Source organism: Myotis yumanensis, unplaced genomic scaffold (genome assembly GCF_028538775.1).
Source record: "Myotis yumanensis isolate MYYU_CA2020_CCGP unplaced genomic scaffold, mMyoYum1.0.hap1 SCAF_4, whole genome shotgun sequence".
NCBI lineage: Eukaryota > Metazoa > Chordata > Mammalia > Chiroptera > Vespertilionidae > Myotis > Myotis yumanensis.
The window spans coordinates 9,446,228-9,471,475 of NW_027223755.1; the positions used below are offsets into that span (position 1 = coordinate 9,446,228).

Sequence of the window (25,248 nt, forward strand, 5' to 3'; positions counted from 1 at the left end):
TCTATGCGTCTTCATTATACCGGAGATTATGTTGAGTATTTTATCTCTTGAAACAGATTAGTTTTGGAACCATCATCACAAGCCAGTCCTATCTGGGCTTGCCTTCACTGTCTGCATAGACCCACCCTTGACAGCAGCTCTATTGGCCAAGTCACCAGTAATTCTATTTATGTCAAATAGGGCTTCTCCTTTGTGAATGTCCTTCTTTTTATTTAAAAAGAAAAGAAAAAAAGCTCCCTGTATCTGGCCAGCTCTGATTTAGCCCTTGGTGAGGAGGAGTTGTTATAGATTGAGAGGGTGCCAGGCTGCTGCTATGATTCATCTCTTCTCTTGTCAAGACCAGTTGAGGCAATGCCGGCGGAAACCTCCCCGAGTAGTGAAGAGGTACTTTGTGTCAGAAGGGGAAGCATGAGCACAAAACTAATTAGGCTCTCTAAGCAGAGAGAATTAGTCGTTCTTGATTAGTGAATAATCCTGCAATTTAAGGTCAAGAGTATTGTCAACCAATTCAGTATACCAGGCTCCTTCATCATTTCCAAGGACTTGTCCTTTCTTTGAAGGACATTTAGCAAACCGGACCAATTATTTTCTTAAACTCTTGTTGAAGACCTAATGACTGGGTATATTGGATGCATCTCCATGGAGACACAGACCTGGAGCTATGTCTGATCTTGGGACACCAAATGGAAAGTCATGCATTGCATTGTGGGAGTCTAGTTTCTGGAAGTTGAGGCAGTATTATTTGGCCTGTGAAATTTGTAAGTCTCAGGTATGCTTTGTCTGACATCTGATTACAGTTGTTGAAGGACAGATTGCCTTCCAGACAGTTGGCACCAATAGATGGTTGAACATCGAGTTAGCAGTGTCCCGGCAGAAAACTCATTTACTCTGATCTGTTTTCATCCCATCATTTTCATCCACAATTTATCCCCTTAGTTGAAACATTGATCCCAGTGTAGAGCATACTACTTTTCAGATTCCATTTTATTCAATATGGTCTCTTCTCAGCTTCACTAATTTCACCTTGTTTCTTGGTCTTGCCAAAGACCCAGAGCTCTGTGGCTCAGTGGTAACATTTCAGAGAAGCCTTCACTAGACTAGAAATGAGTAGTTTATCGGGTCTAGTGTTCTGGTTGGCTTCCAAGAGCATATATCTTTAGTTTTATCTTTTGGATTATGGATCTTCATAGGAATGTGGATTCAAATTCCTCAGTTTGAAGATAACATAGTCAAGGTCCACAGTAGTTAAATGACCTTCTAAAGTTGCTCAGCAGATGGGTTGTGGGGCTGGGATTGAAACCTAGGTCTATAGGGACAGTGCTTTGAACTTGACACCATGCGGCCTTTCACTCTCTCATGTGTGTCGTTGCTCCCTATCCCCCTTCACTGAGGACTTCCTTTCCTCCTCCAGTCCCGAGATGTATGGGTGTGATTTTCATCCTCCTCGTGCTTTCAACCCTGAACTTGTCAGAGCAGGATTAGCTATGGCCAGGGGGTAACAGAGGTTAGGCCTCATTGGTCTTCAAGTGCTTTCCTGCTATTCAAGAAACTTGCTCCTGAGGGAATTAATTGCTGGTTATCCCAGCATCTCCAAGGCTTATCTTTCAGGAATGAGAGCATTTCCCTTCCATACTCGCATTCCATTTAAACTTTCGCCTTACACTTTAAAATATGTGCTGAAAGAGGATACACATGTAGATGAAGTACTGACAAATAGGGAATCTCCTCCTTGCCTGAAGCCTTGTTCCTTAACCCTAGCGTGTCTCTCTTTCACACTTTTATAAAATTCTTATTATATAAATTTTCAGCTTTTACAAAAGTAAGCAGAAGAGGATCATGAGTCCTCAAACACCTATCATGCAGCTTCAGTAGCAATCAATTCATGGCCGATTTTGTGTCATTTCTGCCACACCCAATTTCTTCCTCCCGTACTATTTGGAAGCAAATCCCAGACATCATTTTATTATATTCATGAGTGTTTCAGAATAAATCTCTAAAAGATAAGCGCTTTAGAGGTATATTCATAATACCATTTTTATATGAAAAAATAATTCTTTAAGTCATTCAGATGGTGTTCAAATTACAATTGTCTCATAAATGTCATAATTTGTTTTTCAGTTTGTTTGTTTTTAAATCTGGCTCTAAATAATATCCACACATTGAAAGTGGTTATAAGCCTTTTAAGTCTCTTAATCTATAGGTTCAAAATCAGTCACCATCTTTCTGTCATCTAGTCATTGAAAATAGCGAATGGTTTATCCTGGAGAGTTTGCTACAGTCTAGATTTTGCTGATTGCTTACCCAGGATATCCTTTCACATCTTTCCCTGTCCTCTTTATTTCCTATAAATTGTCAATTGTATCTGAAAGCTATATTAAATCATTTTCTTGAGAAAAATGGAAAAAAAAAAACGCACAAAAACAACTTTCTGGGATACACGGGAGGGTAAAGAGGAGGGTGAGGTGCCCAGTCCGCACTGTGGAGAAGGAAGGCTGTGAACTCAGGATAATGTGGAGGCTGGGAGCACAGACTGGAGCCAGACTGTCTGGGTTCTAGTTCCAGTTCTGTCACTAGTTAGCTGTGTAGCCCTGGGAAAATTACTTGGCCTCTCTGTGCTTCAGTTGTCTCATCTGTTCCATGATAGGACCTACTGCACCTGTTGAGGATCAAAAGTATCAAAGTATGTGTATATAATGTACTTAGAACATTGGCATGAGGTGAGTCCTTCAGAAGTGTTGGCTGTTACTTATGAAAGAAGGGAGTTCCAGGTAAGAAGAGTAGAAACAAATTCCATTTGTGGGAGACAGTAGCACAGCCACAGAACAGCCAAAAGATCAGCCTTCCTGAAAGTGCTCGGCCTCATGACCCTCCTCTGGCTCTGATTTTCTCCAGTGCCTTCTCTCTCTGTTTTGTTCATCTTCCTCCGTGTGCCTCCCACGTAAATCATTTTCATCATATGAACACTTGCATATGAGTAAGGAAGAAAGCAAAGCAGTGAGGCCAGTGCCAAGTAGTTTTGGGGCCAAAGGGAGGGGTCTCAGATGTCTGGAGGACATCTGTTTGGACCAGATGTTCTGCTACTGCCCAAGCTCATATCTCTGCCTCTTGTTGTACTTTTGTGCTTAAAGGTTCAAAGGCTGGACTTCTTATTGGTGTTTCCCATTCATTCCTAATGCTTACCTTGACCTTCATGTGGAACCCCTGTGCTATAGTCTACAGATGATTTTATTCACTTCCTTGCTTATCACAATTCGCATTAATCATTGAACATTAATCTTTGAACATTTGAGTCTTTGGCTTCGCGTGATAAGCACTGTTTCAAATGTAGGAATGCCTGTCTTTCCCATTTCATGTTTTTCTCTGTTGGTTTTCATTTGGAGCCTTCTGGTTTGTTTCATGATATAATTATTGGTGAGAGAGTGTTATGTATGATCAAATGTTTCTTGTTTGCTTTTGTATAGCATAATCCCAATGCCCTTTAAAGCAGAGATTGCCAAACTAGGCCACCTGCTTTGTAAATACAATGTAATTGAAACACAATCATGCCCATTCCTTCCGTGTTATCAGTGTTCCCAGTGGCTGCTTTCTCACTTCCAGAGCGGAGTTGGGACAGAGACTAAGGTATTTATGCTCTGGCCCTTTACAGTGAAAGTTGGCTGATGTCTGCTCTAAAGAGAAGGAAGTTAGCAGATTCACTTGGTGCCAAAGAACTGCGGGCTAGAAAAGAGAAATTGTGGAAGTCAATGATTTCCTTGGAAAGTAGAAAACATTAGAAAAGAGTCACCTGTTCGCAGGTGACTTGTATGCACGTAGGAATCAAAATCACGTGTGTGCTCGTAGCCTGGGGAAAGAAATGGCCCTGGTGTCAGGTCCGCAGGCCCTGGGGTCATGCAAAGGATGGCTCTCCCTCTTGGCTTTTCTGTTTTGCCTCACTTCCCTGGAGGTTGTCTTGAGCTGTAAGGGCTTTTGAGATCCTTCCTGATGCTTGCTTTATTTCAGATATTCTTAGGTTCCCTACTGAGCAAAGCCACACGTTCTCTCGGCTTCAGCCTGCACGGACCAGTCTGCTACTTACCTTGACCTCCTGCTGCTCACCTTGAAGGGAATCTATTTCATTTGCCTAGTCCAGTGATTTTCAGCTGGTGTGCTGCAAGAATTTTGTAAACATGCAATACCTGGCTTCTTAGTCAGGGCCACTGACCTCTTTACCCCCCTACCTTGTCAAATTAAAAAATGACAACAGCCAACACAACAGTAGCCGTCAGGTGTGAATGAATCAAAATTATGCTGAATTATTTTTTAAATATATTTCTATTGATTTCAGAGAGGAAGGAAAAGGGAGAGAGAGATAGAAACATCCATGATGAGAGAGAATCATGGATCGGCTGCCTCCCGCAAGTCCCCCACTGGGGATCAAGCCCACAACCCGGGCATGTGCCCTTGACCGGAATCGAACCTGGGACCTTTCAGTTTGCAGGCTGACGCTCTATCCACTGAGCCAAACTGGCTAGGCATGCTTAATTATTTTTGTCAGATCGGCAAAACATATGATATATTTTTGGTGTGCTGCAGAATTTTAGTAATTAGTTCATGGGTGCCATGTGATGAAAATGATTGAAAATCGCTGGCCTATGGACATAGACAACAGGGGGGTGAAGGCATGAATTGGGGGGGGATGGGGGTAATGTGGGGATAAGGACACATATGTAATAACTTAATCAATAAAGAAATTTTTAAAAAAAGAAAAAGAAAAAAGAAAAAGAAAATCGCTGGCCTAGGGCCTTGTTTTCTCAATAATTTGACACCAAGTCAAAAAACACTTTAGACAGAGGCCTGTTTAGCTTATTAGTAAGCAGCAGTAAGTCTGGCTTGATTTCTCCTGATGTCTGGAGATCTGATTGAAAAGGAGAAAGGAATGATTTATTTGTTGATTTGGAAACTGATTTTTATCAGCCATTCTGAGGCAGTTTAGCAGATATTATCTCATTTAAATCCCCATACAAACCCTGCAAGGGAGATAAGAACATACTTCAGGAAACAGGCTCAGAAAAATTAAATAAATTGCAAAGTTGTCATGGTATAAGGATTGTAGTCTCCATAACAGCAAGTGTCGCGAGCTTCTTAGAGCTTTCTCTTCATAGTCCTTATTATACTGCCCTCTTTCTTGTGCTCGAAAAACAGCTGCAGGGGATCCAGGCACATGCTTCCAGACCAGAAGAAGAAGGGTAGAGGGCAAAAGGTAAACAGTTACCCAGCTAAGTTTGTTCTCTTCCGTGTCCTCCTTGGTGACCAGTGTACATGTTGTTAACCGTAGAGCCATCCCTTTCTGCAAAGGAAGCTGGAGAATGGGGGCTTTCTGTTTGTTTTAAGGTAGGCACAATGCCACCCCCATAAAAATGTGTTCTGTAGGAACACAGTGGGGGAGAACTGTTACTAACTAGACAACTTAGGGTCTCCTTTAAGAGGCCTTTCTGATCCATGGAAAGATTGGAAATCTCTGGTCTAAACTCTTATGGATCTTGCTTTTTCTCATTTGATAGAATAAAGGTTAGTATACTTCTCTGATCCCCTGGTACGGGGCAAAGAATGATTTCCTTCAGGCTCCCATGGTAAAACAGGGCCCATGCCAGGGAGGAGTGGCCGCTGCTGGCTGGCCTCAGTCCAGTGGGGAAAAGGGTGAGGACGCCCATGTCTCCGAGCTGGGTATTGCCAACAGGTGTCCCGTAGACCAGCCAGCAGTCCCTTCGGTGGGGAAGGCCATGGGGAACTACTGGGTCACATTAGCTTGGCAGAGACAAACGTAGCACCTACGGAGCCCTAGCAGGTAAGGAAATGCCTGACACCAACCAGGTGACTACTGTTGAGTCAGCAGCCACTTTTCTCTCCAGTTGCCCTCCCTTGTGGCTCTTTGTTGAAGCCCAAAAGCTCCAGGCCTGGGTGAGGCCTCTGAGGTGTAAGGGGTTTTCACCTTGATGAGGAAGTTCTCTGAGTGTCTGAGTTATCAGACCCTGAATTCTTGCCGCGTACCTGACTACCCACAGCAAAGCTGCATGTGGTTGCTTTTTTTTTTTTTTTTTTTTTTTTTTTTGCTGCCAGGCATAGGGCCTCAAGAGAACAGTGTGTCCTAAGAAAAACAAGAGTTTCAACCTGCAAAGAAAACAGAATCCACCCTGTTTGGTCACCTGAGAGAATCAATCAGCTCAGGAGGGCTGGACTGGCTTTCTGTTGCTCTGCAAAGGGGCTGAAACTTAGTTGAAGCACCGTGACTAGACCCTCTTTTAGAGGAGAAGGGGCGGGGGGATTTTAAAACAAAATGCCAGAAGCGTAATAGAGTTCAGAGGTCAAAAACTCAGAGAGCCTATAGCATCTTGGCAGGTAACATGCATGTGTTCAATGAGTCAGCTACACGCAGGCCAGGATGTGGCCCTTCTGGAGAAAGTGTTGCCAGAGAGGACTGATGGTTCTAACCTCCTCCTTCCTTCCTTCCTTCCTTCCTTCCTTCCTTCCTTCCTTCCTTCCTTCCTTCCTTCCTTTCTTTCTTTCTTTCTTTCTTTCTCCCTCCTTCCCTCCCTCCCTCCCTCCTTTCTTCCTTCCTCCCTCCCTCCCTTCCTTCCTTCCTTCCTTCCTTCCTTCCTTCCTTCCTTCCTTCCTTTCCTCACTCCCTTCCTCCATCCCTCCTCTCTCTAGACCTGGGCTTCTCAGTCTTGGCACTATTGACATTTGGGGTCAGACTCTTCTCTGTTGTGAGGAGAGCCCTTCACACTGTAGGATGTTTAGCAGCATCCCTGGTCTTTACCCACTGGATGGCCAGTAACACACCTCCCCAACTTGTGGCAACCAAAAGTTAACCCTGACCTTGCCAAATGCCACCAGGGGAGAAAAGCCTTCCTGGTTGAGAACCACTGCTCTAGGCTAAGAAAAGCAGCCAAATTTGTGAACATAACAGTGGGGGGAGGGGCCATGACAAAAAAAGGCCCTAAACACCGGCAAGTTCTGAAAATAAGCTCTTCTGCAAGCTATACTGACCAAGGGCTTAGAGAAAGATCTGGAAGCACCATGGGTGATTTTGCTAAGCTCAGCAGCTTTTCCACGTATTGTGTTAACTTCTGTGAGACTAACTAGTCTAGAGGGTAGGTTTTATCCAGATCATGCTTAAAGCATTTGTCCACACTTCTGAGAAGGTATGCTACTTGTCCATCGGCGCTTGTACATGAAAACTTAGCAGCCGGAAGTAAGGGATTCATAAAACAGGGACCAGAGATCTTCAAGCCCACGTCTCATGTTTTATAGGATAAGACACTGAGGTCCAGGGACTCTGTGTTGTAGCACAATTTTTCATGATAAGCCTCAGTGAGTCAGACACTATCCTGGAATTTTCAACAGAATTATTATTGAGTAAAATGTTAAAACTGTACTCCTATGGCAATTTCTGAGACTTTTAGAGATGTTTTACAAATATATACAGTGTTCTCTTCTCCCTGGGGTCAGTTCCTGATCTAAAGGAGAAAGAGAAAGGCAGGCAAATGATTGGATTCAGATGGGGCTCAAGTGGAAGATGAGAACATCACGGAGAGAAGGTACAGCATGTTCTGGTATGTGCACGCTCTGATTACAAGGTGTGCACCCCTGCCTGGTGTGGTGCCTCAGCTCGGTCTAACTTTAGTTGTAACTGCCAGGATATCTGGAACAGAACTCTCCAGAGTCGGGCAAGGCTCTCATTCTTCGCCCGCCATGTTCTAAATGTCCCCTGTGCCCAAACGTCTGAGCCATAACAGGAAAGCTTCCCACTGCGGCCTGGTATGAGCTCACTGAGAGACGTCAGGAAATGCCTTTGACCTTGTTTTGGATTTGAGGGTGATGGAAGATATCGGAAACTGTTATAAATGTTCCAACAGGAAATTTATTTGAACTCAGAACAGCAAGCCTATCTGTGCTTCAAGGGGGTGGGAGGATAGAAAGGGGGGATCTGTGGGGAAGGATTAAGGACACATTAAAGGTATACACTGAATGTGTCCACAACTTTGACTGGGTAGACTATAACATTGGATTATGTGTTCACACGTCTCTTACATGGTTTGTAAATATGAGACCTATGGCCCTGTTAAGCATCGTGGTCTTTTGTTTTAGCTGAGTTGTGATAAACTTGGGATCGTCTTTTGGAGTTACCTTGCGAAGCAATAGTTTGTATACATTTCTCAGGTTGATGATGTTACTAATCTGGTTTGGGAACTAACACAACCAGATTGAGGCTTGACTGTGGGCCCTGGTCCAATTCAGCAGATCCAGTGCCCAAGTTTTAATGGGAAGAGAGGGTGCTGGGCCAGGCAGGAGGGAAGAAGCAGGTCAGTTTCTAAAAAGAAATAGGTCAAGAACTCATGTCACCTGCCTTCACATCCCTCAATCGACCCTCCTGCCTCAGTCCTCAGTCCTCAGAGCCCTGTGTTCTCCCGAAGGCTGAGGTATCGTGCTCACTTCCTCAGCACACATGCTAAAGGCTGAGGGGTCTTCTCCAGCCCGGGGCCAGGATGCAAGGACTGCCATCACGGTGCCTTCTCCAGAGACGAGTGGGAAATTCTTACCTTATATTCTGGGTCTCTTCATTCTCTCAAGAAGGGCTTCCTTCTCTTTCAATGTGAAAAGAAAAGCTCAGCTAGTGCTGCCCCTTAGCTAAGCTTTGCTCCAGGTTCTTGAGTGCCCGACGTCCAACAGCATCACTCATGCCAGTTGGAAGGGCTGTGTTCTCAAGGACAGCTGGTTTCACCTGCCCGCCTCCCAGGCGAGCCCTGCCTTGGGGGTGCTTGAGCAAGCTCGCTGGGTGTTGTTGACTGTGAACGAAAGCAGCACTGGCGTAGGCCTAGCAGGGGAATATGCTACCATTCTGCTTCTCAGAGCTGAGGAGCCGTTCTCTTCAAGCCCCGTTCTTGAACTGATGAACCAAGGGCAATTAAAGAAGCAAGGACTCACTTCCTGCCAAGGGATGGAATCCAGGCACAAGTCATTACCTGAGCGATTTTGTCCAGAGTTGGCTTGTCTCGAGTGCTGCCGCATTCATAGTTTTGTGCTGTGACAAGGCATTTTTTAATAGTGCTGTACACTCAGCGAGCATTTTTTTGAGCATCTGCCCAGGACCCAGTCCTGTGCCATGCATGTTCAAAAGAAACAGGTAACATTGTCCTTGCACTTGGTTTTGTTGAAAAGATAAGACTTCCAGTCATAAAGCAATCCAAGAAGGAGCAAGTGACAAGCCATGTAGGAGGCATTGCTCATTGGGAAGGGCCCAGGCTTTGGTGTCAGGTAGACCTGGGATTGAATCAGAGCTCCGACTCTGACCAAGAGTGTGCTTTGTGAGATTCACTTACCCTGTGTGGTGTGGGCCTCAACTTCCTAGTCCACAAAATGGGATAATAGTAACTAGTATGCTGTGACATTGGGCTGCTGTGCCGATTCAATATTATACATAGAGCACTTACTAGTACTACAGTGCCTGGCACACAGTAAGCACTTCTATTATTGTTGTTATTATTATTATTAATCAGACAAATAGAGGACTTTGATAAATCACTTAACTTTATCTCACCATCTGTGCAGATTACCTATAAACCAAAGAGAACAGTCTTTCTACAGTATTTTACCTCTAACATTCCATGGTATTTTGAACTGAAATATGTTGAGCAAATACCTTAACAGATGCTTCTCCTTCTAATTCTGATACTAATGCTAACAATAAAACCTCAGTGTTGCTGAGGGCTTACTCTGTCCCAGGAGCTGTGACAGGCTTGGCAGTCTTTGTTATTTACTTATGTGACACACTCAGGGAGAGGGGCAACCTTGTCCTGTTTCCTACACTATATTTGGCCCAATTTAATATTTCTAAAGACAGGGTATATTATGGAATTAATTACTATTTTTGATGTGATAATGCTTTTCTTGTTTTCTTCCCCAAAAGCCATTTCAAAGTGAGATAGGGCATCTTTATAACAGATGTACCTGTGAAGCAAGGGAAATGAATATTTTTTCCTATATTTTGAATGATAAACCTGGGACTTAGAGATGCTAATTTACATGCCAAAGATTAATGGAATCACTAAGGCCAAGCAGAATTTGGACTGATATTGGTCTTATTTTGTCCACTCTAACATACTTCTTAGGAATAAAGGTTTAAAAAGTTGCTAACAGCTCTAGCTGGTTTGGCTCAATGGATAGAGCATTGGCCTGCAGACTGAAGAGTCCCGGGTTCGATTCTGGTAAAGGGCACATGCATGGATTGTAGGCTCGATCCCCAGTAGGGGGTTTGCAGGAGGCAGCCAATCAATGATATTCTCTTATCATTGACTAGAGGCCTAGTGCATGAGATTCGTTCACTGGGGGATGCGGGGGGGGGGGGGGGGAGGGCGGTCCCTCAGCCTGGCCTGCGCCCTCTCGCAGTCTGGGACCCCTTGCTCCTTACTGCCTGCCTGCAGCAGAGGCGGGAGTGGCTCCCGCCACCGCTGCTGTGCTCGCCAGCCATGAGCCCGGCTTCTGGCTGAGTGGCACTCCACCTGTGGGATCGCACTGACCAGCTCCTGTATTGAGCATCTTCCGCCTGGTGGTCAGTGCACATCATAGCGACCAGTCGTTTCACCATTTGGTCGATTTGCATATTACGCTTTTAATATATACGATAGGATGTTTCTATCTCTCTCTCCCTCCCCCTTCTCTGAAATCAATACAAATATAAAAATATAAAAATAAATAAAAAATTAAAAGTTGCTAACATACAGTCCTTTGTTCACTTCATTTTTCCAAAGCAAAATACTTTTGATCCATTTTGCTTGGGTGAACTGCAGATTGCCTGTTTATTCTTAACAAGGATACACTTTGAGTCCTCCTGGCAGGACTCGACAGACTGTGGATCTTGTGCAAGGTATGTTGACGTCTGTCTGATGTTGCATCACCGGTGCCATTGGTCAGTCTACAGAGTCATTTTCCTCATGATAAGAACCTCCTGGAGTCATAGATTTTCTTTAGAAATTTCACTCTGACCTGAGTTTACCCGGGTAATTGCAGCAGGTTTTTCCCTAGGCTTTTCAGGATCTTGGGTCCTCACAAGGAAATAGGACTGCAGTCTTCAAGGTTGATCATTAAGCACACTCATGGAAAATTAACAGCAGTATTCTTTGACCCCAGTCTGTATAGCCCAACTAATCTTGGGTAAATATAAGATTGCATTACTAATCTTTTGACATTTGGCACAATTTAGCTATCCAATAGGCCCGTTGTTACTGTTGAAAACTTTTTTGAAGTATATTAAAACTCTTCTCATTTCCTCTGAGTTTTATTCTCTGAAGAAAGAATCTCAGGGCCTTTTATTCAAGCTAGGAGATCCTCCCAAACCATCTTACCACTAGCTGATTAATTGTCTAGGATATCAAATCAGCTCTGTCATAAAAATAATTACAGTTCCAGGGTCACAGTTAAAAGAACAAGATTTCAGCAGTCTTTTGAATGACAGGTGACCACTAGCCTTTGTAAATGTCCTTTGATTCAGGAAGTGAAAGTTTTATTGGGGGAAAAAAGCTATTTGTAGACCTGGTTCCCTGATAAGTCATTCTGAAGTTCTCAAAGTAAAGGGTTCTGTTTCTACTTTTAACAAAACATGGGTGTAAGCATATTCACCTAGAATGAAAGAATAAATGAATGAATGAATGAACAAATATATTGCGCCTATTTGGAATTTGCTTTTTGTTCTTGCAGTTTCAACACCAAAGTGCAGTTGTAAAATTGGTGGAATTTGAAATGGTGTCAGTCAGGGTCCTGGCAAGACACAGAGTCTAACTTAGAAGGTTCGAGAGACCTTAAAGAAGGGGAGATGCACAGAAGGGTGGGTGGGGTTTAAGTCACCAACGAGGCATGTTGAGGCATGGGGAGGCCATGGGAGGCCATCACCACCCCTAGACCTGGGGCAGCAGTGGAAGGAAGTGGTGCTTCTCTAGTTCTGGGAGGGGACTTGGGCTCTGCCTGAACACAGGGGTTGGAGGGAAGTCATCCCTGACCCCTCTTTCAACTTTCTAATCTCTATTGTTCAAACCCATAGGAAGTCAGCCAGAAGGGATCCTGGAGATTCAGCCATAGCCATCAAGGTGTGGGGTATAGGAAGAAGGATCTAGAATGGATCTGCTAGGGGAGAAGGGCCAGACAGAGAAGAAGTAGCCCAGCATGGAAATGCTGTTTTAGAGCCCCAAAGAATGGTATATGCAAGCTGCCAAAGAAGAATGGTATATTCAAGGAATGCCAGGCCCTGACCTTATTTGACCTTGAGTTAGCATGCACTTTTCTGGAACTTCCTTTCAAATCCACTTGTCATGCCTGCCAGCAGTCAGAATTACAGGTCTGTTCAGCCTGTCCCATCGCTAAGGTCCCTGTGTGGTGATGGCATTGAGGGGGTGGTCCTGTAGCTCACTGGTGGAGGAAGGTCTAGAGAGAAAAAGATTAAGAGGGAAGTTGTTGAGAATCTCTCCAGGAAGCTCAAGAAGTAGGGATATAATGAGAGTAGTAGGGAGGCGTGTGCATGAAATGACTTGCAAATGGTTTCACAGCCACGTGCATGGGTCATGTTCGCTCCCATGGCCTACCAGCCCCCACGGCCTCCTGGAGCCCTCTGAGAGTAGGGGTGGTGACCTCTCCATTATAAATACTGAGCCTCAAAAGATGGTCACTCTCAGTGTTATTGGGGATATTACACATCTTGACTCTTCTCCCAAGGGGAAGTTTGTGTTTGATGTTACTGTGGTTTCACCCACTAGAAAGGGGAAAAGAAACATTGATAAAGAAGGGGGAATAGATACCACTATGTGATGAGAAGTATATCTGTAATTCTCGTTTGCTGGATGACAATTGCTTAAAGCCTGTGCTGGTTAACTCTCCATTCTCAGCTGACAAAAACCAAACATCTTCATCACACACCATATTTCATGGTTCCTGCTATAACAAAATACCACCGGCTGGGTGGCTTATACGCAGCAGAAATGTATTGCTCACAGTCTGGAGGCTGGAAGTTTGGGGTCATGGTTGGGTGAGAGCCCTCTTCTGAGTCACAGACTTCTCTTTGTGTCCTCACCTGTGGAAGGGGCCAGGGAGCTCTGTGGAGTCACTTTTATAAGGGCACTAATCCCTTTCATGAGGGTGCCAGCCTCAAGACCTAGTCACCTCCCAAAGGCCCCACCTACTAATACCATCACCTTTGGGTGTCAGGATTTCAACGTGAATTTGTGGGGAACACACCATTCAAGCCATAGCAGTTCATTATCATAATCTTTTGTGCTTCTCTTGCTTCATCATACTTTAACCTGGCAAAATCCCAACCGAGATTAAATCCAGCTCCCTGCCTACACCATGCCTGTACCTGAGAGCAGAATGACCCTGGAGAGAACACACACGCTGACTGGTTTCACTATAAATTCACAGCCACCACCTCACTGAGCCCTCAGTCATGACTGGCAGTGCACCCATCGCTCCCTGGTTGGTTCACTTTCCTACCCTCGTACTTAACCATTGCACATCTTGTCTTCCCTAAGCCTCTCACACTCACTTCCCACATCCTGCCTCTGTGCAGATAGCCTTTCTTCCAGTATTACTGCAACACAAAACAAACCCAACCCAGAGGCCATAGAGACTCTCCAGCTCCCACCACACCTGCTCATCTCGCAGAACAGTGGCCACAGCTGTGCCGTCCTCCTGTTGACAAGGCGCTTCTAAGACACACCTCTCCTCTTGACACTTGCTTTCCCTCTGGCCTTTACTCAGGACATTACCCCAGCAATGTTTCTCCTTCTCTCTTGTATTATCTGTTTTCTTTCTCCACCGGATCATTCCCATCATCCTAAAATCAGGCTGTAATCTCCTAGTGTGATAAAAACTAAACATTCGGCTGTTGACCCTATGTCTTTCTTTAGCCCTTGCCCTATTTTTAAAATCTTTTTTTTTTTTCAGCAAACCCCCCTGGGAGAGTTGTCTGTACTCCATTGATTGTGGTGGGGTGGCAGTTGGAAACTGGGCTTGGTCACTGGGATGATCCCGGCTGCTAAATTCAGTAGCACAACCTCACCCTTCACCTTCATGGCCTGTTGGATCACCCGCCCTTCTTTATTTGGTCTCTAGGATGCCACACATACCTGATTTTTCCTCACACCTCACAGGTCTTCCTTGTAAGTTCTCGTGCTGTTTTCACTCAGCACCCCAACCTCTAACTGTTCGAATGACCCAGGAACCAGGCCTCAGGCCCCTTTCTTCTGTACCCCTTTGCCACCAAAGGCACCCCCTCCTCCCATTCCAGGAACCCAAGCTCGTGTGCTAAGAATTAAACATGAAGTCCACAGGCTTTGTAACCTGTGTTCTAGCTCCTGGTGGGGTTGCTAGAAAATCAATATTTGGTGGGAATTTTAATACATTCGCTGTTGTGGCTTCAAATAATATTTTATACACTGAAAACTTCCTAATTAATCTCTCCTGGGCTCTGGACCTGTCTGTTCAGCTTCCCAGTTGAAATCCCCAGCTGAGGCTCTGTAGTCCCTCAAAACTGACCCTCCCAAAACAGAACTCATCGCCCTGCACTGAGTCATCCTTCAGTCACCCCCATCTCAGATGGTGACACCTCCATCCTTTAGTTGCTTAGACTAAAAAGTATTGGGGTCATCTTCACTCCTCTCTTTCTCTCATTTCCCAAAGCCTATTCCTGTGAAAATCCTAACCAGTTCCCATCATTTCCTCTGTGACCTTCCTGATCCAAGCCGCATCCTCTTTCACCTGCATTACTGTAAAGGCCCCAGCTGGTCTGTCTACTCTGCACCTGCCCCGCCCCTCTCCACCCACCCTACACCAGTGCATCTCTGCACATCGCATCCTCTGCTCAGAGCCCTCCAGGGCTCTCCCCTTGCTCAGTGGCCTCTCAGGCCCTTGGTGATCTGGTCCCCTGTAATCCCTGACTCCCTTGGCCAGAGGTTTCTGCTATAACACTATGTGTGTGTCCTGTAACACTTTGTGCTCTGCAGAATGTAGTCTAAAAACACATTTCTGGGGACACAGCTCGGGTGCAGCTGCACATTTTTAATTCTCTTACATGGAGCCAAAATCACTGCAGCCTGTGTAGCAGCCGACCTGAGGGCTGTCTCCTTTCTGCTACGGCTGGGTTTCTTCTACTCCTGCTCTTCTGGCTCCTTTTGCCTAAGAAAAGCCTTGTTTCCGTGTGATACCCACATTACCCTGCTATTTACCAATAGCCTCTGAGCTAATTGCTGTTCTGAGAGACACATGTTGTAACAGAACAGCCTGTCCTCACTTACTGTCATCTTGGCTCATTCCCAGATGTGTCAGGCAAGCACCTACCTTGAGCCTTTTGCCCTGGCTCTGGTTCTCACCCGGAGCACCCTCCCTGCAGAGCCCTCCCAGAGGTCTGCATCTCTTTCAGATCCTTATTCACACTCTTCCTGGGGAGTGTGGGCTTCCCGACAGCCCGTCTAAAAGGGCAACGCCCTAGCTGCCGTCCAGACATTCTCTCCTGCAGGACATGTGGCTCTTTCTCCATGCTGCTTAGCGTCACCTGGGATAGATTACTCACTTGTTGCCTAACGCACAGCCATGAGTACATGAGCTCTGTGGAGGCAAGGGTCGGGCGGTTTTGTTTCATTTGCTTCCTTTGTGTTTCTCTGCAGTATCTTCTGTGCCTGGAACATGGGCCTGCACGTGCAAAGCATTTTGTCAGTGTTTGTTGGATGAATGAATGAATGAACTCTAAGTCCTTTAGAATTCATCTGAATTTCCTTCTGACCTACAGAATAAACAGTCCACCTGCTTTTGTTTCTGTTCTGATTTGGGGTATATGTTTGTATGGACAGGACAGTGGCTTTTTAAAACCTCGGTTCCTGTGTTTTTTGCTATGTGTCAGACTTGCACGCTGGTTCATGCCTGCCACACTGGGCTTGTTCAAACTTTCACAGCTTTGGTACTTAGTCATTTATTAAAGGGGTGTCCTGGGAAAATGTCAGATGCAGGTTGTGTATGCCTACTTATACCCCTTACTAACCTAAGCACTCCTTCTCCCACTGGCAACCCAAGCTCTCAGCTGCCAATCAAAACTCAATGTGCAGGCTTTTCAGACCTTGCCTGTGCACTTGCTGCTCATAGGTGGCTGGACAATCATACTTTTATGAGAATTTGAACACATTGCCTTCCCAAGCACAGCCAGTCTCAGCGTCTGCTCATAGAGTAGGTCATCCCAGCACTCCAGAGTGGTGGCCCTGCTGCAGGTTTGTGCTGATGCTATGGGGACAGGGACATGGTGACTAGCTCCCTGTGGTTCTGGGAAAGGCTTCACAAGGGTGGTGATGGGAGCAGTTGGGGGAGGGGTAAGTACAGAGGTGCTTGATGCAGAGAATGGTGGGGGAATCAACATGCTAAAAGGCACAGAAATGGACAGGTTCCTGGTGTGTTTGTTACTGGGACCCCAATATTTGACCTGTCTGCCTGGCCTACAGAAATACAGTAGAGCAAGAAAAATAGTTTGATATTGAATTGGCCAACCCAGAGGTGGGGTTACAGGTTAGGGAGGGCACCGTGGTTAGAGGTTCAGGCTCTTGCTGAGAGCTGATTGGTTGGAGGTGAGGTGAGGGTAATAAATCATTTCTTCAGGTCTTGAGGACAGCTCTGAGGTCGGCTCCAGCATCCCTCTATCTGGTCTCATAGGAAAGTGGCCAGGGGGTCATTCTACCTTAGGGCTCAGGAGCTGAAACATAACTTAGGTCAAAATGTTATCTTTAGCCTACAGAGGTCCAGGTGGTGTGACCACTTGTCAGGTCTGGGCTGTTGTCTTCTGCTACCTTGGGTGTCGCTGATTATGGGGCGGGGGAGTGGGGGGATTGGGAGGGGAGAGGCTAGGTCTCTGAGGGGAGAAAGAATATAAGAGAGGAGGTGAGAGACATGGAAATGATTTCTAGAGCTAGGATTAAAAGCTAAATTTAATCAAAGTCATAAGGACCCTCAGTTCCAGATTTTCGGAAGAGTGTGGTGAATCATTCAGCACAGGCAGCGGGTGGGGAGGAGTGTAGAGTGTAGGGAGAGAGGTGGGCTCATCTGCCATAGAGAGTTCTAAGTGATATGACTTCCCACGCCTCATCTTTCCCAACCAACCCTGGCCTTCTTGAAACTGTCAGCTGTAAGCTTATGTGGCCTTGCCCAGTACATAGACGGGTTCCTGGCATGTATAGAAAGACCTGTTGGTTTCATGAATACATAGGTATATACGTGTGTATATATTCATATACAGATGTACATTTGTATGCATATATATATATGAATGATCTATCAATATATCAATATTTATTTCTACATTTTCTCTACAACAAACTAATGCTGTATCTAAATCCTTGACTAGCAAGTTGTCCGTTAAAAACTAACTTCATAGATTCTTAAGGTAATGGCACAAGTCGACACTCCATAACATATTTTGACGTGACCTAAATGCTCTGATACTTCCTCTTTCTCGGGGCTTAGGTTCCATCTACCAGTGCTGACCCACCTCTCAGTTGGGGGTGATATCACCCTCCGAACATTTTTGAACACCCTGAAATTCTTGCTTTGGTGTCCTGAACTCTTGGCTCTGTGAGATTTTTTTTTTTTAAATAATCAGAGAAAGAAGGTTGAATGAGAGAGATCCTTAGTTGAGGTCTGTGATGGAAAGAGTAGCCTGCAGTAAGCCCTGTGGGGCTCTGCCATTGACAGGCGTGTGTCATTACCACGTTCCTCCACATTTCTGCATCTCAGTAGACTAATGTAGCCAAATTTCAATAACCAAATGATCTCTAGAGCCCGGATGCTTTAACCCCCATGAATGTCCCTCTTTGGTGAGCTTTAAAAACTGTGTAGGGGCAGTTATTTGGGAGAAAAATGCCCATTCAGCCTCTTAAATCATACTTCCCAGGACTGGAATTAGAAGCACACAACTTCTTGCGTAAATGCCTTTGAAAATGGTCCCACCTCTGGGCTTCTCTCTCCAAGTGGAGGCCAGCTATCTTTGGCCGCTTTACAGCTCATTAGCAGTCCAGGGGAGAGGAAACAGATGAGATGAAACTTAAATATGTCACATTGGTTATTTCTTAGCAGCTCTGATAAAAAGCTTAGCAGCAGGAGGTTAAAACTCTACTAAAGAGGTTTGAGGATTATCTGTGACTTTAGCTTATTCGTGTTACCTTCCTCCTTTCCCCTCCTCCCTTTTTCTAACGATTAAGCATGAGTTGGCTGAAAACATTAATGAGGCCACTATAAAAATATTTTACTATCCTGTAGGTCTTTGAAAAAATGATTTTATTACTTACAAGAAAATCAAAATAGAATAAGACCTACTTTGCTCGGAATGTTATTTTTCTGTCAAAATTGGCAAGCTCTTGAAGACAAGTGGCTAATTATAGTAAAAGATGTGCTCAAGTCAGTGGATGCCTCTGACCTATGTCTTGAATTCTGGAGGCAGGAATTTGGCTGCTTACAAGTGGCTCCTGGTGCAGGTCCCCAGGCCAGATTTGTTCTGCAGATCCCCCAGGAGCAAGGGCATGGCTTTGGATGGGCAGACCCCAAGTTCCCACATCGAGAAGATAAACTCACACTATACTTCTTGGGGGATCTCCAGTTCTGCTTCTCTGATAACCAGGTCTCTCTTTCCTCCTGTTAGAATTTATGGTCCTCAAAAGCAAGTTTTATCTGGATTTATGCAAACGGCCAGCTCTCTGTGATGATGGACATGCATGGGTCTAGGTGCAAAAAGGAGGAATCTATTCAGAGACATAGGCAAACTGTGAGACCAGAAGGCAGCTTGGCCTTCCTGGTGAGAACAGTTTTCTTCTCCACGTAGTTTACCTTGGCAGAGGCCAGTGTCTCTTTCCTGCAGACAGCTACTCTTTACAGCTGTTATCATGTTTTTTCTTCTCCCATCTTCCGCAAGCGCTCTTCCTGTCCTTGACTACCGCCAGTTCACTGGGGGCACCGCTTTCTGAGCCACTGCCTTCCCCTTTTCCATGGGATCAACGTTGCTATGTCTGTGCCATCTCAGCAGCGTTGGCCCATGTGCCCTGGGTGGTTGCTCAGAAGAGAGATGTGATGGTGGACGCAGGTTGGGGACTGGCTTCATGATTTCATGCATCTGGCAGTCAGGCCTAATTAAGATCCCGGTTCCATTCTGTTGGATTTCGTCTGTGACCTGCTGGAACTCGGGCTGGAGCTAACACTGGGTGGATATAAAAACAGTAAGCCAAGAAGTTTGCACTTCTCTCTGCTGTAGCTGTTTACTTAGCTGGAGCAGGTTTAGTGGGTGGCCCAGCCTTTGCAACCGGTGAAGACAGACTCGAGCTGTAAAAACTTGGGTAAAGGAGGCCAGTAACACTCCTTCCATTTCTTTAGCTTTATCGCAGCTTATAAATTAGTTCGGTGGGTGTGTTGATCTTCTAGGAGCTAGTACTTTAGCCTTCTCCCCATCAAGTTATTTAGTTTAAATCCATGAGCTGTGCCCACTGAAAGCTCTTCCTGACCCGTGAAATGAATGACAATAATGTGTTAATAGAAACGATGACTTTCTGTGGCTTATTTTTGGAGTAGGTCCAGAGAATGACTGTGACTGGGTAGATTTTTGTTGTTATTTCCTTTTTGTTTATTTATTTGGGTCATTATAACCTTGTTTATGTCCATGTGCTCCCACCTGAGGCAAAAGGCTTGAAGTTAGTGCAGTCAAGACATAAAACCTTAATAAATTGCCCCATTACTTACCACCTTCAAAGCATTTTACTACAGTGAGAGTTTATTAGATTTCTCTCAAGCGTACCAAAGATTAAGATTAATTTCTTACATGTCACAGCTATTTTTCTACCTACTGCCTAAAAAAAAAATTCACCTTTATCATAAACACCTAAGCCAAAAATCCCTTAAAGAGGCTGTGCAGTGGGTGAGAACTCTGGAGTCAGACAGGCTATTGGAATTCTGGTTTTGCTGCTTCCCAGCTGCGTGAACTTGAGCTTCAGGGTCCCCTTCTGCAACAGAAGATGATTGCAGAGCCTTTTCATAGGGTTGTGAAATGAGGTAATGCATTTAAAGAGCTAGAACAGTGTCTCCCCTGTAGGGGAAGTTCGGGAGAAACACTGAGGGGAAAGGACACTGGACAGTCCCAGCAGTGGGGTGGGGGGTGGGGGAGGGGAGGTGAGAGAGAGAAAGAAAGAAGGGAAGTGGAAGAATCTCAAATATAAAATGGCTACCCTTTAATTTTTCCCAAGGAGAGAGAAGCAGATGTGCTGGTGTGGTTTTGAGAATCCCTAGCATCACCAGCAAAGGATGGGAGCTTGAGTCGAAGCCGAGGTGTGGCCTGCGTGACGTCTGCCTGGGCCATCTGCATGGTGGACCCTGTGGTCCATGGCTCCCTTTCGGCACACGGGACTTTATGGACATGTTTTTGGGGCAAACTTTGCGACCTGATTGTTTGCACTTTATTGCCACAATGTGTAATTATTTACTGGTGCTGGCTGAGGGTGTCAGTTTAGCGTTTCTGGCAGAGGGAGGATGAAGTTTAATATTTGAAGGCATCTTTTTTCAGGCGGTCTGCCCTGGCTTTTGTTAGAGCACTTAGGGTGGCATGGAGCAGCCAAACCTACTGGTTAACTCATTAGAAGTTTATTACTTAGAAATTCACCTTCTCAATTCACTTTATCAGGCCATAGCTCTTTCCTCTAAGAGTGACACTAACTGTGGGTTTCATGTCAGTGGTCTAATTGGAGGGCTAAGAGAATACGTTTTGGAAAGACAGTAATAGCTTAAGGATGTTCCTTAGATGGAGCTTTCCTTTCTAAAACCTGAACTGAGCTCTATCAAAACAGTAACTAAAGTTTGAAAAAAGACTCCACTACTGGGTTAGAAGCTCCACGTGGTTAGGAATGCGTCAGTTGTTCATAACTGTAGTCTTTGGGTCTAAATCCATATGCAGCTCAGAGTAGGCACTCACATGCTGAATTGATGAGTATGATATTTAAATTAGCATAGCTATCCCTTGGGATAATAAGTCAAAGGAGAATAAAATTTATATTAAACCAAAACAGAAGTTCTTATGCTCGAAATGGCATCACTTTTTTTTTATGGTCAGGACCCATTTTTGTTCCAATTAAAGAAAATCATGATATAAGGGAACATAAAGTGAAATATTCTATATTCATATTGTGTTTTGACATCTGCAATATGTTTTAAATAAAAATGTCTCAAATCCTATTATATTGACATTAGAGGCCCGGTGCACAATTTTTGTGCACTTGGGGGGGGTGTCCCTCAGCCCAGCCTGCACCCTTTCCAATCTGGGACCCCTTGGGGAATGTCCAACTCACAATCCAGGACTGCTGGTTAGACTCGCCTGCCTGATAGCTCCCTAACCGCTCCCCTGCCAACCTGATTGACACCTAACTGCTCTCCTGCCAGCATGATTGTCCCCAACTGCCCTCCCCTGCCAGCCCAATCGCCCCCAACTGCCTTCCCCTACAGGGCTGAGGGGACTGGGGGACTCCAGCTGGATGAGGCAGGGCTGAGGGGACTGAGGTACTGAGGCTTGATGAGGCGGGGCTGAGGGGACTGGGGGACTCCGGCTGTATGAGGCAGGGCTGAGGGAACTGGGTGCTGCCATCTTGTGGCTGTGGGCATTACCATTTTGTGAGGGAGTGACAATCAATTAGCATATTCCCTCTTTATTGGCTGTGGGTGCTGCCATCTTTGTGAGGGCATGATGGTCAATTAGCATATTCCCTCTTTATTAGATAGGATTGCCATGTGTTTCTTAGAGGTATTGTTCATTCAGATCTAAAGTGAAGGTAGTTTGTGGCCACTCAGAGTGGACATGTGTTTCTCCTTATTAAAGGGCATATCTTCTGGGCGCAGCCGTGCTCTCCCTAAGCTCGCATGTTTTCTCTCGATGCTGTGCCTTATTGACATTGCAGAATCGAAGGACTACATGGTTTTGTTCCCTACCTGATAGTCTTTTGGCCATTTTAGAATATGCCACGTCCACTCACACAGCTAACTGGCTTATTCCCTCAGCTCTCTGTTCTGATCTTATTAGATTGTTCTCCAGCAGCTATATGTTTAGATGCTGAAAAGAATGGTTGTAAACCTCTCCCTTCACTACCCTGCCTTCTCTTTCCCTAAAATTGGCCTAATTTAATAATTTTATTAATAGCACTAGTAATAATTAAAAGTGTATGTGTGTGTACAGACATATACAGAGAGAGAGAGAGAGAGAGATTGATGGGGGATCATTTGATTTGGTCTTATGTTAATGCTGAAATTTCTTATTAAACAAGTGTTCCAGATGAGTGTGTAATAAACAACATTGTGTTCCTGGGATGTGGGGAAAACATGCGTCAAAAATTGGGCCTCCTTTTCCTGGTGGGTGTGGAAGTCACATGACAAGGAATGAAGGGACCCTCTAGCCAGGGCTGGGTGAAAAGTAACACTGGAGAAACAGGCTCAGAGAAGTGAGAGCTGACAGCACTGTTCTCCTGGCAGATTCGCCGTCTTCCCAGCTTCTCCTGGGCCTCAGGGGGGCCCCTCTGGAATGGCCAAGCAGAGTACCCAGCCCTGGGCTCCGAGCTGGCCTTGGATCGCCTCTTCACCCTCCCAATGGGAACAGATCATGGCAGGGCCGGCTCCTCCCGGATGAGTGATCCCAGTGGAGGGCCCGGGGGATTGGGATCTTCACTGGCAACCCAGTGGCTGTCTGATCTGCCCACTGGAGAAAAGTGAGGAAGAGGGTCCTCTGGGACTCTGGAGATATAAACCCAAATAAAAAATGAAAACCGAAAAATGCACTCGGAGTCCATGAAAAGTGTTAAAACTCTCTGCTGGTCATGTGACTTGTTCTTGGCATAAGGGAGCCGGGGGCCCTTGTGGTTTAATCTGGAAAGAGTCGCTGACTGTGTCACCTTGGCAAATTGGTTGATCTCCCCGGGCTGCGGTGCTCGTCCAGCTGCTGGCCTCACTGAAACCAGATGCTGCCTCTCAGAACAGCTCTCAGTCATAAATAATATCGTATATACTTTGTTCCTGGCAGCGAGGCCTGAACTGTTATAACCCCCTGTTTTCACTTGCTTCTAAATTTCTGGAAATTTCTCCTTCGGGCTTGAATTTTTCCATGCTCGTCCTCAGCCCAGAGCTTTTTGGAAAGTGTCAGAGAAGTTTTACGTAGCGGTTCTTCCTGAATGATGGGAGAAAAGGGGCCGCGCATTGTTTTTCAGTTCATTAAATAAATTTTAGTTTTTCCTGGTATACCCCAGGAAACTAGCTGGGCTGTGACATTGAAAGTGTTTAGTTAAAAAAAATAATCCTGGTATGCTAAAGAATGTCTGTGGAAGACAGTTTTAGGTTGCTGAGTGCATCTTCCTGTCTTTAAACAAGACCACACACAAGCAGGACACATATAAAAAGCTCTCATCCACTTTTAAAGATGGCCAAAGAGGACAACCCCACAAATCCACTCAGTAACCAGGAGGCATTCGTTGACCACCATCAGTTGGTAACCATTCCAGTAACCAGGAGGCAACGTTGACCACCATCAGTTGTCATATTTGTTGATCAGTTGGTCCCTGCTTTCTGTCCTGGCTCCTAAAGAGACCCCATGATTAGGTGCTGGCATTGATCCTGGTCTACATTGGGAACGAAGTTGACTGGGTCTTTCAGGTTCCCTTCAAAAAAGCCTCTGGTCCTCGCCGGTTTGGCTTGGTGGATAGAGCGTTGGCCTGAGGACTGAAGGGTCTCAGGTTCAATTCCAGACAAGGGCACATATCTTGATCCCTGGCCCCTGGTTAAGGCTCATGTGGGAAGCAACAAATCAATGTGTCTCTCACACATTGATGTTTCTCTCTCTCTCTCCCCTTCCCTTCCACTCTAAAAATCAATGGGAAAATGTCCTTGATTGAGGATTAGCCAAAAAAAACAAACACAAAACAAAACAAAAAATAGCCTTCTGTGAGACTCAAATTAAATCATGTATTTCTTCGTAGCTCTTATAACATGATTACATACATGTGTGATGATTCCAGTCTACTTCCCTAGGAGGCCAGCAGCTCTCTAACAACAGCTCCGTAATGGCTGTTGTACTCACTGTTGTGGCTGTGGCACTTAGGTAAATGCAGAGCATATCGTAGCAACTCATTGCTGAGTAAATTAAATGGCCCCAAGTACAGTGTGCTTGTTGGAATTTAATCATAGATTTGTCCACTCAGATATGGGTATGCGTATTCAACAAGCCTCATTGAGTATCTACTGTATGCCATGCATGGCTTTCCTTGGGCAGATATCAAGGAAGTTCTTGAGGATTCTCCCAAATAAAAAAAACTATATTATTGCTATACCTAAAATTGGAATATTGGGCTATTAAACCCAATATCATTGCTAACCTAAAATTGGGATATTGGGTTATTAAAGCCAAAGCCAGTCAAAGGAAATTTATCATTTATTGGACATTTATTATGTGCCTGGCACTATGTTAGGTACTGGAAAGAGAACAGTTAGTAAGAGTCTCGGCCAAGAAGTCGCTTATAGGTTGACAGCAGCAAAAAAAAACAAAACCCAAATGCTGAAATAACTATTATTCAAGGTGGAGTATAATTGGTGGCAGGAGACAACTGCGGCAGAGATACCACTGTACCTTGTGACCTTGTGCAAATGTCCCAAAGAATCAGGAAAAGTTTTATGGCATTCCCTTTGTGGTCAGAGGCCCCATGAGGATAGGCAGTTGGGTCTAGTCCAGGGGTGGGCAAACTTTTTGACTCGAGGGCCACAATGGGCTCTTAAACTGGACCGGAGGGCCGGAACAAAAGCATGGATGGAGTGTTTGTGTGAACTAATATAAATTCAAGTAAACATCATTACATAAAAAGGTACGGTCTTTTTTTTTTTTAGTTTTATTCATTTCAAAGGGGCCGGATCCGGCCCGCGGGCCGTAGTTTGCCCACGGCTGGTCTAGTCCCTCTCATAGTTATCCTGCACGCTTCCCTTGCTAGCCATATGCACTCTCTCTGTGTGTCTTCAACTGCAAGAAACTGGTCAAATCTATCAGTACTGGGAGATAAACCAGAACGAAGGTCAAGTGCTTGACATCCAGATCATGAGGGTCATTATTGTGTACACAAGAGTCCAAGACCTCTTCATGCTTGTACGAGCTTGGGTATAGTGTTGTCCTGGGTGTCTATGTTTCATTCCAAGTGT

General features: G+C 45.1%; 1 protein-coding gene across 2 annotated transcripts in view; it reads left to right on the forward strand.

The window, feature by feature from the left end:
- The window catches only part of GHR (growth hormone receptor), a 194,289-nt gene that overhangs the window by 37,220 nt on the left and 131,821 nt on the right, over window positions 1-25,248 (forward strand). The gene's annotated exons all lie outside the window — the stretch shown is intronic.